The sequence below is a fragment of the Anabrus simplex genome, chromosome 3 (assembly GCF_040414725.1).
Source record: "Anabrus simplex isolate iqAnaSimp1 chromosome 3, ASM4041472v1, whole genome shotgun sequence".
Lineage (NCBI taxonomy): Eukaryota > Metazoa > Arthropoda > Insecta > Orthoptera > Tettigoniidae > Anabrus > Anabrus simplex.
In genome coordinates, this window is record NC_090267.1 from 385499785 (window position 1) to 385515166 (window position 15382).

Here is a 15382-nt window from a genome sequence, read left to right on the forward strand (position 1 = left end):
AATTAATATCATTCTGTTCCGAGTATCCATATCTGGCTGTATTAATCTTTGATTTGCCAATCCAGATCTCACAATATTTAGGGACTTCAAAGTCAGACATTCCTCATCATGAAAAGGAGGCGATGTTTCAGAAATTCTTCTCCAATCAGTGGGAAAATAGGCCGTAGTCTTCCAAAGCGGTAGCCAAGTCTTTTGGCGGTGGTTGTTAGTTCCTTTGATGTTCTAATTCAGTCGTAGCGGATGTGGTAATGTGGTAAAGTATTATAGTGCACTATATGTCTGCTTGGCAACCAAGGCAATCCATATTGAACTTGTCTCCGATCTGTCTACTGATGCGTTGGGAGCTACTCTACGTAGAATTAGATCGCGTAGGGGTATCTGCCGCAACATATTGTGCACTTTTGATCGGAGCATGTGTGGTGATGAGCCTCTTCTATCTCCTACAACGGCTAGCTGAAAAAGAAACTTAACTTACCACAAGGCAAATTCTCTTCTCACGGTGTTTGACCGTCCGATGATTCCTCGTGCAGGGGTAAAGTAAAGTTAACACGTGTCCTCATCCCGAGGTGGTGCAGCTCTTTTTAGGCACACCCCCTTTGGAGGAGAGATGCATGTACCATTTCTACCACATACCAGCCCTCCTGCCATTCTTTAATTTCTGGCAGTACAGGGAATTGAACCTGGGCCCCCAAGGACGGCAGCTGATAACACTAAGCGTTACGCTACGGAGGCGAACGTACTAAGGTGATATAGGGGTGTCATGAATTAACTACGGTTCAAGCTAACTACTAAATAATGTAACCCCAAAACTGAAGACGAAAAAAATAAGTAATAATTATTAATCAAAAAGCAAATAAAAATGAAATTGGAGTTAAATAAAAGTGGAATTAAATAAAGTAGCAGAAAATTCTAACATAATAAAATGACATTAAAAGTAAATCACATCAGAAAATCAGGGATAACTGTTAAAAACTTCAAACACCCTCTGACTGAATTCCCGAAAAATGTTTCAATACTCAATTAAATTGATGACTCAAGAAAAACTAAAATCATATAATGTTGTTAAGACTGAAACTACGAAATTTATTTGTTATACACTAATTAATGAATGACTCCAAACAATCAAATATTAGACTTATGCAATATAAAACGTGTGGCCTAAGCTTTGAGAAAACTTGAACACACTTCTTTCCATCAAATATCACTTCAGTTAAATGTAGTCTTACACACATATAATTATTCAAATGCTGCTTATTGTCACTCATGTCTGTCTTCACATTTACAGTAAATAAAATATTAAATACACTGTTATCAGCCATGATAATATTAAACATAATTCCACTGTGAACTTATCGGAACAGTTTTAATAAAATTAACGAAAGAATTACATGTAGTGGTCAGTGGTCAACTTAACCTTCTCTCCAATTGAGAATTATTAAAATTTGCCGCTGATTGCGTAAACACGCCCAATTGTTTACACCGCATTATACATAACTGACAGTAGCAAATATGTTTCACACTCATAGCTCAGTTTGCGGCGTTTTTATTACATTTTCACATGACCGATTAATTTGTTGACCTGACATAAGTTTCTTATTACACTTAATTCCTCGCGACATGTTAACTACATAGGTTTTGCGTTGCCGTTCTAGGGAGTAAATAAAATGCTGCCATTATTTTGACTGAGACTAACAGGCTGTCCATTCTACCTAACTCTATCATCTATTTGAATATATATCCAAAAGAAAAATAAATATTTAGACAAAATGGCAATACAACCCTAACAACGTAGTGTTCCAGAAATAGGACCAATGTCTCAAAATATCTCAATTTATCTACAATCTATTACTTATATAACTGAATGTTCACGACTTTCCTATCTTACTTAAATAATCATTAAACCGTCCATTTAAATTATTATAAGTGACACAATAATCTGCAAAATTTAAGATAATTTGCATCCCTTAATTTACTCATACAAATTTCCAGTTTGCGCATGCAGTGTTTCTCTACAGTTATAAATTTTACTGTTGCAATTATTATCAATTTTAGTTACCACTGTCGGCAATCATTTCACACTTAGGAAACATTAGCTACCTCATCATTTATCATCAGACATTTTACCATTTCATAAGCAACACTTGTATGATATTCATTGCTACCCCGCTTTATAACTTGATGTCATATGGGTCCACTAAATCGTCACTATGCTTATCCATGTGCACATTGTATTTAATTAATTCCTTACTATCCCTGTTCATCGCTTGTGTCTTTACTATTCATTCCCCTCATATATCATCGTAGTTTTGCTCCTATTTACAGAGCTATTAATATTCTTCCTTATTCGCACTTTACCCATATTATCTTCAGTTACCTTTTACATTAAAGACAAAATTCACTTCTCACATTTTCAGGGATATCATATATATAATATTTATAATTAACTTATCTAGCATTCAATTAGACCTGTATTTCATTTATTTCTGTATCTTGCGAGTTAACAATGATTCCTCAACACAGTCTGTATCATGGGCATCTACCTCCATATATGATTGCCTTCACACTAATACGCCCTATTTGTCAACAAAAAATTGCGTGTAATGCTTTATTTATCCAGTTTAAATTTCGAAGTGTCATTATTACTATTATTATTATTATTACAGATTAATTTTAACAACTGCATTACACTGCGTTATTTGACAACCAACTTGCTATCTTATCTCCACTTATCCCCTTTTGAAAAGAGAATAACATTATTATTAATATTATTATCATTATTATTATTATTCTATCAAATTGATTATGGTTTGATGTGACATATAAACTATAACTATAATCGCGATTACTATAGTAAAATACCCATCTGTTCATCAGACCTGACAAAATTGACAAACCAATTATTTGATGCTAAATTTCATTTTTATTATTATTAATTTTATTATTATTATTATTATTATTATTATTATTATTATTATTATTATTATTATTATTATTATTATTATTATTATTATTATTATTATTATTATTATTATTATTATTATTATTGTATGTAGTGTAAACAAAATCAAATATTACGATTCAGATGTTATATTAGATCTTGCAATTTATCCGCATACAAAGAAATTTTTAATGGAAAAATTATTATTATTGTTGTTACCGAGTTTTCGTGGAACACAGAGGTGAGAGAAGGTGCTGGTGTGAATTCAGTTAACACTTTAAAAATTAAGGTTATATTTCTTTTCAGATATTAAATTTTAACAAACAACAAGATTTCTGGTACAGAGTTAGTTTGATACAACTTGGGAAAATAGAAAATCCTAGAAAAGTATAGTTACAATTTGAGCTCCCAGCTCGCTATTTAAAAGATCCCTGCATCACTACTGTTGCGTTTTATTAGATAGGAAAGGAGGCGAACCTTCCAATTTGTTTTACATGAAATTTAAATCATCATTTTCAAGAGCACTTTGCTCCAAAGTTTACAAGTTATGGTCTTCTAAAGGCACCATTCAGTATTGTGCCCGTTCACACGTTCGCGACAGATTACGAAATGGCGCCGACCGAAGGTATGGGCCATGTAATCTATTGCAAGCAAGGAATAGTCACCTGTTGTGATGATATAGAGGGCCATATACGTCATGGAATGGTCAAGTATTCGGGTAAAACGGACAGTGAACGGTCTACAGTATTGTTTTCAAAAAAATAGAAAAAACTTGATTATTAAAAATCTTCATCTTGAATTTTCACGACGTAGAGAGCGGACGCAATTACCGTCAGCGAATTAATTATTTTAGGAGAAGCAAAGGATCACGTATAAGAAGTGTAGTATTTTCAACGGTTGAATAAGAATAAAGAATAAGTTTTCGTCAAGATTCACAAGTAGTTCAGACAGAAAATAGACGTACTGAATTCGTTACATACGAAATTGCGGATACGTCGGAGAGCTACGAAGAAAAATAAAAAGAAATAAAATTAAGGATTAGAGACGTCAGAGAAGAATAGAAAAATGGCTGTTTACTGCAATATAATCTTCAACTTTGAGACTGACAAGAAGATGATGAAGATGATGTGCTAAATACACATGATGGACCAACCTGGGAACAATTCATCTTACCATACGACCAGGCAATGACGAGGAAGGCGACGGGTAACCATCCGACCGAGCCATGACGAGGGAAGGAAACGGGAATCCAGATAGAAATTCCAGAACGAAGGAGCGGATGATGTACCATATGTTCAACCCGAAGACCCAACTACATCCATTTGGGAACCGAACAGCTGCACCAGGGACAACCATGAGCGAGCTAAGTCATTCACAATATTTTATTGCATAATTTTTGGTTTGCCTACACATGTACCTTAGGTATGTGCCGATGGGCAAATTGTAGTCCGATAAATATGGCAATGCAAGTGAGGATTACCAACGATGTGTGAGATAATGAAGTTCGTAGTTACGATTTAGCAATATAGTAATAGTTTCACATGTAATGGATATATACGTCAAAATATATATCGACTAAAATACTCGTATGAAGCGTGAGGTTGGAAAGAGAAATGTGGAAACAGCTGATTAAAATGACATACTGGGAGATTATGGAGATTTCATTGAAGTAATGTTTAAAGTTGATGTCACGAGTGGTTGTGCGCGGTGTAGAAAGAAACAAATGGAAATACGCATTGTTTGGTTCATAGAAAGGGCATTGAACTCATCCGTAGGTTATGAGAAGCAGCGACTTGTAAATGTTATTAAGAAACAGTGTGGTACTTTGACGTAGTCGTGAAGTTGGGAACGCGATAAATTATTATGGAGGCTACGGTAATATATATTAGATGGATGTTGTAATAAGGATATGATTATGATAATTGGATGAAAGGTTCGAGTTATATATAGTGATATGAGAAGTTTTTCACGCGATGCAGGACCAACGAGTTTCTGCAAGTTAAGATATGCCACACTACAAGTTTATTTTTGTGATTCGTTTACGTAAGAGTGCCCACACCGCTGGAGCTACACAAGCCAAGGTACGAACTGGATTTACTATTATAGATGTATGCTCGTGACGTAATCGTATGTCAGTGTAGATGATTTATAATGAACATCAGAATACTGCGATACTTTGAATAGCTGTAGTTAACCAGATGCATTACGACACCGATGTATATGAGATTATGTTTCTAAACCTCGCAGGCATAGCGCTTCCATAATACTTGCGAAAGAGAAAAGTAGCTTGCATTGTAGTTGAATGTTATTGGAATATAACTAAAGAAAGGGACATTGAACATAAAAGGACATGTGTATGACAGCCAAGGATTATGTTGAAATTAGTTAGATAGCTAGATCGATTAATATTCTATATTTGAACGTACATTTATTTTAACGAACTACAGCTAGGGAAAGGCTAGAGTAGGAGCCGTATTTATCAGGCACTAGGAAAGAATGCCTTAGTTCGTAAGTAGTTATCCACATACAACGAGATCGTTGCAACAAAATCATGACTTCGGATTTTACTCAGAATTATCTTGATTTACACAAATCAATTTTTGATTTCCTTTGATTTATTCAGATTTATTTACATGTATTCAAATATATTCAGACTTAACTTATTAGTGTATTCGAAATGCATTTTGGCTGGATATTGTGTCCAAGTGAGACTGGTTTAATCAGACTAAAGAAAGTGAACTATCGTAACAAGTTAATTGTGTTGATGTTATACTTACGTTCCAATTGCAAGGTGGACCTCAGATGTGTCCAGTGATCTATTGTAAATGTGTAAATATTTAACTTCTACTTCACAAAGGAACTGATCCTCTTCATAATTTAAATACTAGATGTTATTTTCGTTTTATTTTACGAGGCAGCGCTGACTCATTCTCCATACTTATTTTCAGTCAATTTTAAATAATGCGTCGCATAATATGGTAATTTAATAATTTAATATTTTATTAATAAATATCTTGTTATTTTTCTATAATTGCTTGTGTCATGAATTCTTTAGTTACTGTCTTGTTCGTAGGTTAGTTCATAGCTAGAGAGGTACTGAGTAATTGGGTGTTTCATTTAACCATGGTAAGTTCTCTCGAAGTCAATATTCGAAAAAAGTTGTCGACGATTATTATTATGTCGTGAGTGTCGGTAGGTGTCACCCGTGAGTTGGGATTCTCTTGAACTCACGTAAAGCGAATTCTACAGTAAGATTACATGTCTTACTTGCCATAAGAAAACCCTGAGGTATCCGCTGAGTGACTCCATTTCGTCAAACTAGGCTGCCCAACGACGAGTAAAAAAATGGAGGTATCGGGTAAAGAATGTAATCCGTCGACGAAGCAGTTACAGTATCCACACAAATATATTTCACATTTTAAGAAAAGAGCCTCCATGCTCTACAATTCTACCAAGGTGACTACGCTCCCAAAACCTTACGCCTACACAAGGCAACCTTTAAGTTAAGACATCAGAGCGTCTTTACTCAATAAAATGAACACTTTCTGTCCTCTCTAGGCACAACCTACATTTAACAAGACTGTATCAATTTTATTTTAAGAAATAATACAGGGGTATCGAGTACCCATTCCACGGGGCCTTCGTGAAAAAGTACAGGTTAAAGTTACTGGCCCAAAAGTCAAAATGTATGGAGGCGGAAACTGGCGCTCCTTGAAATCAAAGATTAAACACTACTTGGGCTTGTGGCCCGACGATGCAAAGGCTAATCCCACATCACAGAGGTGACTAGATGGACAAGTTATGATACAATATACAATAGTGAAAACAGTTACAAAATCGTAGTCACCTCAAGACTAATTGAAGGGGCACTCGAGAGGGTAACGCATTCTCTATCCAGGGTTTCAGTTTAAGTAGTTTTGACATACTTGAACTTTTACATGAGAAGGAGGATAGTTTAAATTTAGGAAATTGACTGTTACGTAGTTAAATATTGGAAACTTCCCCTAGAGTCAGATTGCGGGGATAAAGACAGAGGTAGAAAAATAGTGGCCATTACCTTTGCTGATGTTCGAACTGCCAAAAATGAGGCCTCCGCCTCCTCTCTTAGCACACACACGACGATCAGTAAGACAAGTTAACTGAAACAGGCATCAGGTTTTATACCCGAGAGGAAGATTCGAGAAGGATCTGGACTAAGACAAGACACACCCACTCATTTTTATTGGACAGTCGAAAATATACAAGAAGCCTATGATTGGCAGAAAATAAATGCAAAAAGTGTTTGAATGGCCAGACTCCAATGTCGGCGTGATGAGGAAGATGTGTTGCAAACCTTGAAGTATCAAAAGCAAAGAATGTCAATTCAGTTCAGAAAACCTATAAAAACAAAATATCTTTAAATTTCTAGTTGTTCCACTTTGAACCAGAGTGCCTGCCATCACTCCTTTTATAGAGACACCTATGGAGAAAAGTCCAAACATCTTGAAATAGTTGTTGTAAACTGTGCCACATCAAAAACAAAAGAAATGCAGTCAGTTTAGGAAACTTTAAAATAATATTTTACTCTATCACTTTAGTAGTGACATCTGTTGATCAACGTCCCAAATACTTGCACTAGTCGTTTCAATTTTATGTGATTAGCATTCTTCAAGCGCTTCATTTAAATGCAAGGGTTTGAGGTGTACCTCCCGCTACAATTATTATTACTATTATTATTATTATTATTATTATTATTATTATTATTATTATTATTATTATTATTATTATTATTATTATTATTGTTATTGTTATTACTGGATAGTGCTTACAACATTCAGACTTCGATCGCCAATCTGACTTCTTTAATCTCTTGATATAAAGTATGATTATTATAACAAATACGTCACATGACTGTCAGTATTTTTAGTTTGTCCGGTACGTGAACTTAATATTTACAATTATACTACATTATAATTGTACCGGGAGGTACAGTACACCTCAATGCCGCGCATTTCAAAATAGCGCCTAAATGAACTCCTCTATCGGCGAAACAGTGAAACTGAAACTAATCCAAATTAGAAAATTACTCAGAAGATGTCAGGACAGAAATAAGGTGTAATTTTGTTATTGTGAAGTTTCCTGAACTGACAGAAATTCTACTGGTTTTGTTTGCTATCCATCAAGAAGTTTAGACATTTTTCCACAGATGACACTACTAAAAACTATGATTATGCACCCTAGTGTGATGTATAAGTTATAATTCAAAGAAATTTTGTATTCATAATACTTTTACTGATTGATGTTCATTTATTTTTGGGTTGGCAATATTTCCTTTTATTTCCTCCAGTTTTGAATCTAGCCAAACCCTAATATCTGTAATTTATTTTTTACCAATCACTTGCTTCTTGTTCGATCCTGAAGTGTAACTTTGAGTTGGACCTGTTAAATTGAGAGGGTGTGGCTAGTTTATTTCTGAATGATCGCCAACCTACTCTGAGGGTTTTTAACTGCGGTTTTTCACGTCTCTTGGTCAATTGATCGTCATCTTTCTGAGTGTGTGTGTCAAAGCAGGAGACGGACGTCCTCTTTCATCGGTCAGCTGTACATCTACAAGGTAATGGCCACATAACATCTTTCTTTCTTGCTAACACCACAGTTTAACCCGAGGGAAAGGTTCGAATCATTAACAATGTAACCTAGTTTTATAAAATTTAACTCTGCCGGCTAAGGTAAAAACTTCATAAAATCTTTAACTGTAAATCGGGATAGAGAGTGATGTACCCTCTCGAGCTCCCCTTCACCTTCGTTTTTAGTGACTAAGTTTGGCGACTGTTTTTTCTTCCTTTCAGTAATGCATTTATTTATCCTTATACGAGTCACTTCCATGGTTTGGGAATAGCCCCTGTTTCGTCGGGCTAGTGCCCTTTAGGTTTTAAGTGTCCATATCTAGGATTGCAAGTATTCGCCTCCATTCATTTTGTGTTCGGGGGATTAATTTAACCTGTTATTCTTATTCTACGAAGGTCCAGTATGTTGAGTATTTGAATACCCTGTAAAAATAACTTCCATTTTTAAATAGAGCCTTGAGAGGCCTGTAATTCTAAGTTGAGATTGCCTCGAGTAGGCTTATAAAACTGAAAGCCTGTTCTCTCTTTTTCAAGGTTTTATAAGATTTATGATGCCTCTTGAAGGCTAGATGTTGTAATTTTGGGAGCAAGTGCTCTTTGAATTAGGGGATATCTGCCCTTGTATAAATTTGTGCACTTTGGTAAATTTGAGCTTGTAGCTCAGGAAATGTAAAGCTAGGGGCTTAGAGCCCAAAGAGTTAAGGTTCTGAATCTTGGATTTCCCCCCATCTTGCTTAAAGATAGCTACTTGTTCCTGTAATATTGTCATGAAAAAATGGTTAAATTTGAAGTTTTTTGAAATATAACCTTCAGTTTATGTTTTAAATTCCATTCTTGACATTTTAGTTAGACCCATACACCCCGGCACCTTCTTTAACCTCTTTCTGCTCAACGAGTATCCCCGTTACAAGTGATAACAGAGCGTCGTTGAATGGGTCTCAATTAAGCCCTTGTTGACGGCTAATAATTGTATCCAAGGATTTTCTCGGTCGCTGGAAATTTTCCAAATTTGTAAATTTTCTTTCATCATGTCCGGCCCTCGAAAACACCTCCATCCCGGCTACTTGCAGAAGGAGGAATTGATTTATGAATTATTTATGAGGAAATTTCAATCTGGAGGTACGGTTGCGACAGTTACAACCAAACTTAAGGAATCTTAAGAATTACCAATTAGTATCCCAACTTTGGGAGAGAATGAAATTGATGAGGCTCTCTCCACGATCACTGTTAATACCACTGAGCTAGCATCTGTAGTAAGTTTCTTTGAAGTGAGTGATCCACCTGCTAATGAACTTAAAAGAGTACAGGCTAGGTTGTTCCATTTTTTTAAATAGAGTTAGGGACCTATTGTCTCTGAAGTTAAAAGAAGATCATGCTAAGGAGGCGAGTAATTTAGTTGATCATCTATCAAAAATGTCCAATAAAGTTAGTCAATTTAACTGGGGCAGTTGCACCCAAAACACACCAAGCGACTGTGGTAAACATCGTGAGTGAGGAAGACTCTTCCAAGAATGTAGAAAGTAGAAAATCAGTGGTAATTCAAAAATTTTCTGCCCCATTAGAAAACGAGTCTGATCGTCGTACCTCAATTCCACCTTTCTTTTTAAATAATGCTGTGACGGAGAATTCTCATCATCCTAGGCCGTTACCTATTATGTCGTCTGGGTTCAGTAGTTTGCCTCATCCTTTGGCTATGCTGCTTAGGGGAATTTCTAAGTTTTCTATTAATTCTTCTAATAATGCCATTTCATTTTTAAAATTCTTAGTTGAATTTCAAGATCACGCTCTATTGATTTCTCTCTCTCCTTCTCAAATTCTACAAATTGTTTACCCCTACTCCATAAGAGTCCTCTTGGACAAAATAGTCAGAGCAATAGCTGAACAATCTTCTATAGAAAACTTCCACGACCATCTGCTGGCTAATTTCATTTCGGCTCGAGCCATGTCTTCCTTAATTCAAAAGTACTATTACAGAGTACAGCAACTGGATAAGAACCTGGCAGACTTCATCCAAGATGTTAAGTTTTACAAAAGGGTATTCGCTCTTCATTTCCCAAAAGATCAAATTGTGCAGACGATTGTTGAAGGCATTTCCCCGCCCTACAGGTCGTATTAGTGTTTCGCGTCCCGTCCTCAAACTTTTGCAGAATTAGAGGCTATGGCTGTCTCAGCCGAAGGTGTACTGTATGCCGACACCTTACGAGTCGCTAAGGAGCCCCCTCCGTCTTCAAGTAACTTTCGGCCTCAACCTCGCCGATCTTTCACCACCCGCAAATGCTATGCTTCTGGGTTGACAGATCATCTGCGTAACAAGTGCCCAGTAATAAAATTGAGTGGGACAAAGAATGGAGCAGGTTCATCACAAGGATGTTCCAAATGAGGCTCTTTTACTCATATCGCCAAAAATTGCCCTAAAGCCATTAGCACCCCCTCCTGGTCAACTTCAGGTGTAACCTGCAACAACTCGAATAATCGAAAGTGACTAGCGTCATCGGTTGAGTCGGCAAATTCATCTCCCCAAGGCTCAGCCCCGGTTAAAACCACCGAATGCTCGGAACAGGGTAGAACTTCTTCTAACCCCACATTTGAATGCCCTAAAGAACCCCTTAGGACTGCGGCGGAGACCCCAGCGCTTGTACCTTTTCTCAAAGTGGAATTGAATAGTGAACCGGTCACTGCCCTATTAGACTAAGGGAGTGCTTGTTCCATTATTTCGGCTGAATGGTATTCGAAATTAAAGAGCATTTGTAATTTTCCTGACTGTTTTTCATCTTCTGTTCAATGCGTTTCGGCTAACTCCTCTCCCTTAAATATTTTAGGGTTTACCTTTGCCAAAATTCGGATTTCTAAATTCACCTGGAAAGTTAAATTATTTGCGACTAAGCACTGGTCTTGCCCAATAATACACTGACTGACAGAGCAAATGCAACACCAAGAAGGAGTGGCTCGAAAGGGATGAAAGTTGGGGAAAAAACAGAGACGGCACGGACGAATAATTGATGTTTATTTCAAACCGATATGCAGGTTACACAATGCGCACGGCATCGACTCAGTAGGATGTAGGACCACCGCGAGCGGCGATGCACACAGAAACACGTCGAGGTACAGAGTCAATAAGAGTGCGGATGGTGTCCTGAGAGATGGTTCTCCATTCTCTGTCAACCATTTGCCACAGTTGGTCGTCCGTACGAGGCTGGGGCAGAGTTTGCAAACGGCGTCCAATGAGATCCCACACGTGTTCGATTGGTGAGAGATCCGGAGAGTACGCTGGCCACGGAAGCATCTGTACACCTCGTAGAGCCTGTTGGGAGATGCGAGCAGTGTGTGGCGGGCATTATCCTGCTGAAACAGAGCATTGGGCAGCCCCTGAAGGTACGGGAGTGCCACCGGCCGCAGCACATGCTGCACGTAGCGGTGGGCATTTAACGTGCCTTGAATACGCACTAGAGGTGACGTGGAATCATACGCAATAGCGCCCCAAACCATGATGCCGCGTTGTCTAGCGGTAGGGCGCTGCACAGTACTCGTCTGCGGTGACTATCACTGACAGAACAGAAGCGTGACTCATCGGAGAACACGACGTTCCGCCATTCCCTCATCCAAGTCGCTCTAGCCCGGCACCATGCCAGGCGTGCACGTCTATGCTGTGGAGTCAATGGTAGTCTTCTGAGCGGACGCCGGGAGTTCAGGCCTTCTTCAACCAATCGACGGGAAATTGTTCTGGTCGATATTGGAACAGCCAGGGTGTCTTGCACATGCTGAAGAATGGCGGTTGCCGTGGCGTGCGGGGCTGCCACCGCTTGGCGGCAGATGCGCCGATCCTCGCGTGCTGACGTCACTCGGGCTGCGCCTGGACCCCTCGCACGTGCCACATGTCCCTGCGCCAACCATCTTCGCCACAGGCGCTGCACCGTGGACACATCTCTATGGGTATCGGCTGCGATTTGACGAAGCGACCAACCTGCCCTTCTCAGCCCGATCACCATACCCCTCGTAAAGTCGTCTGTCTGCTGGAAATGCCTCCGTTGACGGCGGCCTGGCATTCTTAGCTATACACGTGTCCTGTGGCACACGCCAACACGTTCTACAATGACTGTCGGCTGAGAAATCACGGTACGAAGTGGGCCATTCGCCAACGCCGTGTCCCATTTATCGTTCGCTACGTGCGCAGCACAGCGGCGCATTTCACATCATGAGCATACCTCAGTGACGTCAGTCTACCCTGCAATTGGCATAAAGTTCTGACCACTCCTTCTTGGTGTTGCATTTGCTCTGTCAGTCAGTGTATTAGGAGCAGACTTCATGTCTCATACGGGTCTAGTGCTCGACATTCAGAAGAAGTCGTGCGCTTTCAAATTTACTAGTAACTGTAAAATTCCTTTGCTTGAGTGTAATTCTGTGTCATGTTCATCTGTTTCGCCTACCCAGGATGAGATGTTGTTAGATCTTAAACTTCTACCTTAGGAGCAGGCTGATAGTATTCGTAAGTAGTGTCAGTCGTTTCCGGATGTATTTTCCGATACTCATGGTGTTACTGACCACATTGAATACAAGATTGAGGTTACTGATTCTATCCCTGTTAGATTTCCACCTTATAGGCTATCTCCTCCTAAAATAAAGGCTCTCAATGAGATCATCGATCAGATGATAAAGGACGGGATTTTTCGACCCTCCAAGTCGGCCTATTCATCGCCAATTTTTCTGATGCCTAAACCCCAGGGTGGCTTCAGGCCTGTCAATGATTACCGGGTTTTAAATGGGAAAGTGGTGTTAAAATCTGTGCCTCTTCCCGACCTTCACTCTTGTTTTTCATGGTTTCGGAAAGCTACACTCTTCACCATCTTTGACCTTAATCAGGCGCACAACGAAATCCCTCTAGCTGAAGAATCGAAACATCTAACAGCCTTTGCCACGGACTGGAGCTTGTATGAGTAGAACCGCGTGCTTTTAGGGCTCCCCACGGGGGCAGCTGTGCTCACGAGACTGCTAGATAGGGTCTCCTCCGACGTCAAATTTGAATACTTGTATCATTATCTTGATGATTCGTAGTATTTTCTGAGACCTTTGAAGAACACCTAGATCACCTGAAGGAAGTACTTAATTGACTTCGTAAGGCTGGGTTGACTGTGAAGTTGTCTAAGGTAGCTTTTGCTAAACCTTCCATGTCATTCCTAGGGCATATTGCGTCGCCCGATGGTGTTTTTATATACCACACCTATTAATCTCTCTGGTAGTATTGTGTACCGGTCTCTTCAAAACAGAAGTTTTAAGAACTGGAATATTATGAATAATGTAAAAAACCGCACTGGCTCTTCTTAAATTTTTAACAACATATTTCATTTACAGAAACCAGTAAAATAATGTTGTCCACATGTAAGGATATACTCCTAGTCTCAGACTGATGGTGTTATACTGTATTGTAGTTTATTGATGATGAACATTACAGGATTTCCGCCCTAATACATGTTCCCGTTGCAAAGCAAAAATAAAAATATACGAAATCTACTATCACATGTGCGGATAATCGGCCACATGAGCGGAAAACCGGCCACATGTAAGCGCCACTCCTATAACTACCTTAACTCTAAAGGCCGGTCTCCACTGATTAACATTTAACAACAACATGTTAAATGTTAACTGGTGACACCATCAACATGTTAAATGTTAAATGTTGAATACTGTTTCATTTAACATTGTGTCCACACTTAATAAACATGTTAAACTTGACTTTCTTTGTTTATATACAGGTAGTTCATCAAATCAATTTGTGGTAATACATTTAGGTGGTGTCTGGTACAGTATTTTCAGACAAGGAAAATGGCTTTTGTTATTGCCATTGTTGCTTCTTGTTATGATTTAGAAATGCAGTTCTATTAGACACATTTCCTCCCGTCATCCTGCTCAATGCTTAAAAAGCAAACCCTTTTGAAGTATAAATTTTGTCCGCTCCCGCCCCGACTTTTCTGATTATTAATTTTTTTGCAATACTCGACTGTACTGGGAGCGGAGGGACGCTAGGTTTTTTCGATGCACTCGCGGGAACAATTATAGATAATTTAGAATTCCTGGAAAATGTCGGCTTTTTTCGCTTTATCACTGCATTCCTTTGATGAGACAACCCACAAACAAGGCCTTTCTATTATATCATTAATTAAGTCCAAAGTAATCTTGATCCACTCCATTATTTACTAAAATTTTAGTATAGTGCAGAGAGAACGACACACGTTCGCATATCGGTACCAGTACTGCATTTGTAGCTTATAACAAAGGGAATGAGTGATGCGGTGTGTTGTAATTATAATCCTACTTCACGAGAAGCATGTCGTTTGCATATTTGGCTATCTGTTGACATGGAAACGGAAAGGAAGTTGCCGAAGCTGTGCCAACATCTCACGAACAACTAATTGACTTGACATCTTAAAAGTGTTAACCTCAACATTCTGAGTTAACATGCAAAGTCAGCTGGAAGACACAATCACAATGTTCATGTCAATTGTAACATGTTAAATTTAAAATGTTGGTGTTAAATGTTAATCAGTGGAGACCTGCCTTACATATCCTAACTTAATTTTGTGACCCCTCACACGGGCTGAAACCAATCCACATGTGAGACGCCAGCCCTATAAAACTTGACCGGCCGTGCCGTCACCCCAGATCAGGAAAAAAGGAACCGCCCTCCCTGGAACGACACGTCCGACCCTCTATGCAGTTGACAAAGTTCAATCCTAACCATTCCGTTTTGGCGACAGTCTACACGTGTGCTGAAATCCAGCTCCACATGTACCCTGCCCCTCTCTATCTTTTCTCGACCTTTATCTATTAACACTTGCTAACAACA